Source organism: Otolemur garnettii, unplaced genomic scaffold (assembly GCF_000181295.1).
Source record: "Otolemur garnettii isolate 467f Iridium unplaced genomic scaffold, OtoGar3 scaffold00039, whole genome shotgun sequence".
NCBI classification, from domain to species: Eukaryota; Metazoa; Chordata; class Mammalia; order Primates; family Galagidae; genus Otolemur; species Otolemur garnettii.
Genome location: NW_003852434.1, coordinates 10219603 through 10224933, shown reverse-complemented (window position 1 = coordinate 10224933; position 5331 = coordinate 10219603). Strand labels below are relative to the sequence as shown.

General features: G+C 39.9%; 1 protein-coding gene across 3 annotated transcripts in view; it reads left to right on the top strand.

The window, feature by feature from the left end:
• The window catches only part of BMP2K (BMP2 inducible kinase), a 135091-nt gene that overhangs the window by 9999 nt on the left and 119761 nt on the right, over positions 1-5331 (top strand). The window lies entirely within an intron of this gene.

Below are 5331 nucleotides of genomic sequence, written 5' to 3'. Positions count from 1 at the left end.
ACTTCAGCCCAGGAGTTGGAGGTTGCTGTGAGCTGTGATGTCAGCACTCTACCCAGGGCGACAGCTTGAGGCTCCTACCTCAAAAAAAACCAAAAAGAAGTTGCCTTATGTGGTGTATCTTGAGATCAGGGGATAGGAGGTCAAATAAAATTGCGTGGCTTTTCAGAATACTGTTTAGTTTCAATGATGTGCACCTTAATTGCTTATTTTACTGTCTTAACTTGGGTTTTTCAAGTGACTCATTTGTAGTATATGAGGGCTGTCTGGAAAGTATCCAGCAATTATGAGAAAATAGAGACATACATGGCTACTTACCAGACCGCTCTCGTATGAATTTTAGAAGGTATCAGGAAATAAAATCTCTTATTTTTTGAGTTTTTATTTGGAAAGTATATATGGGGAAGAGTTATGAGAGCTGTCTTAGAGAACTCCGTGGTTAGAAGTTTACCTGTGGTGTGTGTGAGGCATTTGGCACTTTGTGTTTCCAGTGCTGTCAACCCTGGTTTGCGTCTTTACTGCTGCTCAGAGAATTACGTTAGCATTTGGACTGTTCTTTCTTGCCAAACCATTGCTTGTTCTCCTTATAGGTTATTCTTCCTGAGATGGCCTTCTACCCATGTCACTCTTATTTGGCTAATGAAGTTAAGTACAGACTCATAACTGTGGGATTCAAGGTCCTCTGCAATGTGACCCCCAGCCAACCTCTCCAGCTTTAATCTCTCACCCTTACTCCATGTATCTGGCATTTCCTTTGCTTCTCACATACTTTCTGCTATGGTCTGAGTGTGAATTCCCTTCCCCAGTTCTCATGTTGGAAGTTGGAATCCTGACTACCCAGGTGATGGTATTAGGAAATGGAGCCTTTGGAAGGTGCTTAGGTCGTGAAAGCAGGGCCCTCATGAATAGGATTAGCGCCCTTCTGAAGAGACCCCAGAGAGAGCCCTGCCCCTTCAGCCATGCGAGGTTACTGTGGGGAGGGCCTGCTTCCTCCCCACACCCCAAACATGTCAGCGTCTTGATCTTGGACTTCCAGGCCACTGGAATGCTGAGGGTTTAGAAGCCACCTGGTTTATAGTATTTTGATATAGCTGTGGGAACACTCTTTCCCATGTTGTTACTTTTGCCTAGAATGTAGACACTTTCCTCTGCCACTCTGTTAAAATTGGTTCTTTAATATATATTTAAAATACAGGATTTTTTTGCAATCTTTATTTTTTCATAAAACCCTGTCTACAAACAAATGAGTGTAATTATCTTTCCTTTGCTCTATGTAGCAACTATTGCTTGTATAGCACGTATCATACACAGCTTCGTTGTATTCTAATGTGGAATTTTCTCTTGTAAAATTTAATTTTTTTAAGAGCATGACTTGTACTCGTCTTCTATCTCTTGGAGTGCTGTATTCATGGAAAGTATGAAGTGCCTCTGTAAGAGACTGAGGTTTGGAATTGAAAAGTGATCAGGGAGCCTGTTAAAAATTAATAGAAAACAATTGGAGAGCAGCCATATTTGACATGTCCACTGTCCAGTTGGTCCTCAGGAGAAGACTGGCTGTGTTTCTCAAGTTTTGTCCATTTCTAGGAACTAAAATCAGGAGATAGAGATAATGTGGTGGAGCATTATGTCCATAGAGGAGAAAAATAACTGCCAGGTTTGATTTGGGATTCTTAGCATGTTTTATTTCTGTTATGATGACAAGTGTCGTAAGAGTATCTTTGTTTTATGGGTACTGCATTGTTCTTGTTAAGTATGAATCTCAAAATGTTCTGAGTTCCCTTAAATTCAGGAGCCATCACATCACTTCATGAAAGAAGGCCACTGGCATGGGATAGAGAGTCAGCTGGGCAGGTCTGAAGCATATGCGCTGGATAACTGATCTAAGGAAAGAAACAGTCTGGGGACTGGTCCACTGTGTGTGGGTTTATCTTCTATGGCGGATAGTCCCAAGGCTTAATGGGATGACTGGTGCCTCAGAGGTGGGGGTTAAGGAAGAAGAGGGTCTCATCTCCTTAAGGGGCTAGGGGAAGGAGGCAAGTGAACAGTAACTTTGAGGATCCCTGTGAATGGTCTGTATGATATTGGAGGAACTTATTTTCTAGGTAAAGGGATAGTGAGTTTGCTTGTAGATTAGGAAATTAGTAAGCCTGGTTTAAAGGTCAGAGAGTAGCAAACCGAGTCTTCATATAGTCTTGTTTATAGCTGGTCATCATGACATCCTTATAGTTCTTCTTTGGTTTCCTGGAGGGGAGAGGATTCCAGCACACCACTTCCCCTTCCTAAATGTTGTGTTTACTTATTTTCCTTAATTCTTGGTGGTTGGGCCATTGTTAGGGCTGGCAGCAGCCTTTTAACATATATATGAAAGTATTGTCTTTTAATTTAGATTGTCAATAGTTAGTTTAGGTTTTACTCTTCTGCAATTGAGATACCACAACTAAAATGACAAAAAACAATGCAATATTTTACTTTATCTTGTCAGGAATATTTTTCTGGAAAATGGAATTGTGTATTGCTGGCTATCACTATTTTTTCACTCTGCTCTCCATCTCAGAATCCTACTACATGTTAATGGTCTATTCTTTATACAGGTATAGGGAAAAAATGATGCTAACTCATTATCAACTGATGCATATGTGGAGTTACTCTTCTAGAAGTAGTGTGTGTACATGCTCATTTGTGTGTAGGTTTTTGGTGGTCTTCTACAATCAGGAATAGAAGTTTGTAAGATAGTTAACTGTTAGAGGGCGGCGCCTGTGACTCAAAGTGGTAGGGCGCTGGCCCCATATGCCAGAGGTGGTGGGTTCAAACCCAGCCCCAGCCAAAAAAACTGCAGGAAAAAAAAAAAAAAGATAGTTAACTGTTATATGTAATAATGTGGATCTAAAGAAATTTTTTTGGTATCTCTAATAGACCTAAATAGAAATTGGAGTAGGTCTGTAGTCTTATTAGCATAATATTATGGTTAACTTATCCAACCAGCCCAGTTTAAATCCTGGTGAATAGTTAACTGGATTGCTAAATCTTTGGTAAAATTTTTATACATTCCAAAGAAGAAATTTTAAGGATCTCAACTCAAATTGGTACTTGTTTTTATTTTTAACCCAGGTAGCTGTTAGAGATTTTATGGTTTCTTACCTTACTGAAGTGGGAACTTAGAAATATTGCAGATCTATGTGTTTTATTTTTTAAAAATATGTGTTATATTTTGTCAATCATAAAGGATGTTGGAAGTGAATTTGTAAGGGCTATATGAATCCATCCAAACATGTTCCAAGTTGGCTGTTACTAATGTTCCATACATTTCTAGTATGAAAAACTCCTGTTACAGATTCAAGATTAGTGGCTATTTTATTTTTCTTTATTTTAAATAAAAGCAACAGATATTTCAGAAAATTGTTGTGGGCCATTATGGATACTGTGAGGTCAATTCCATTTGTTACTTGCTCTTTGGAAGACTAAAAATAGGGTTAGAGGGGTGGTGGGTGAAATATTAGAAGCTGAAGTCAGGGGAGGGCCTTCTAGGTTAGGTTGGCATTGTTGGACTAACAGCCTTTCTTTTAAAATGCTAATGATTCACTACAATTTCCATAATTTGTAGTGAAGATACACTTGTGATTTCCTTGTTGACTATGAGAAAGTGGAGTAATGAATGAACTCAACATCCCACTGTTGGTGTTGATTGTGTGGGGCAGAATTTAGGCCTCATGACTAGCACTTTTCCACCTCTGTGGACTCTTTAATTGGCTCCTGTACACATACAAACATTGGCCTTTGATTGGTGTGGGGACTTGCTTTAAGGGACCGAGGAGCTTTTAATAACCTGGATGCAGCTGGAGTACTAATGGGTGCCTGAAAGGTCTGAGGTGGGTGCCAGAGTTTCAAAGTTGAAGGTTTCCTGGGGTGGTGCCTGTGGCTCAAAGGAATAGGGCCCCAGCCCCATATACTGGAGGTGGTGGGTTCAAACCCAGCCCCGGTCAAAAATTGCAAAAAAAAAAATTTCCTGCTTCACTTTTTTCTGAACCCGTCAAATCACCTGCTGCAGATGTTTAAGCTATCAGAATTAACTTTACAAGTTTAAGCTCTTGCCTCTCCCAAATTAATCTTAAATGAAGAATTTCTTGTGAACTATTAAGTAGCATAAAGTTGCATTGTTTTAGCTTCTTTACTTAAATTTACCATAGCAATAGTTAGGACCTACTGTAGGGAAGAAAGAGGAAAAATAGAAATGGCTGAGTTCTTACCTTTTATTTTCTTCTGTTTCTAGTTCAAGGTTATGAAGCTTGGAGTTTGATGTGTTATAAAATCTCTGTTTACATTTTATTTAATAAAATAAAACTGTAGTTTTGGTGTACATTTTCTTAATGATTATAATGATTTTGAGCATCTTTTCATGTGCTTATTGGCTATTTTATAAGTACATGTCTTTTTAATAATCTTATGTGAAGGCTCGGTGCCTGTTGCTCAAGTGGCTAAGGCACCAGCTATGTACACCCAAGGTGGCAGGTTCGAATCCAGCCCAGGCCCGCCAAACAACAATGACGGCTGCAACCAAAAAATAGTTGGGCGTTGTGGCGGGCGCCTGTGGTCCCAGCTGCTCGGGAGGCTGAGGCAGGAGACTCGCTTGAGCCCAGGAGTTGGAGGTTGCTGTAAGCTGTGATGTCACGGCACTCTACCCAGGGGGACAGCTTGAGGCTCTGTCTCAAAAAAAAACAACAAAAAAACAAATCTTATGTGAAGAAATGGAAAATGCACACACATAAAAGCACTTTGTTGCATACCAAGATGTTATAATTGAGGAAAAGCACTTGTATGATTGAGTTATGTGCTGAACTGGCTGCTTTTTTTCATGGAATCCCTTTTTTTTGAGACAGAGTTTCAAGCCCTTGGTAGAGCGCTGTAGCGTCAGAGCTCACAGCGTCCTCAAACTCTTGGGCTTAAGCAATTCTCTTGCCTAAACCTCCCAAGTAGCTGGGACTACAGGCACTTGCTGCAACACCTGGCAATTTTTTTTTTTTTTTTCAGTTGTAGTTGTCATTGTTTGGCAGGCCTGGGCTGGATTCAGACCCACCAGCTCTGGTGTATGTGGCTGGTGCCTTAGCCACTTGAGCTACAGGCGCCACCCTGGAATCCCATTTTTACTTGAAACAGTGAGAAACTGCTCTTTTAGACTTGAACATTTGGCAGACGTTTTTTCAAATGATGAAATGAGCCTGTCACTTAAAGGAAAACAACTGATAGGTGTTTACTAATATAGAAATTTTAACTTTCAAAAGAAAATTAGAATTTTACAACACTTATGTCTGCCATTGTGAGCTTGACAGCTTCTTATTA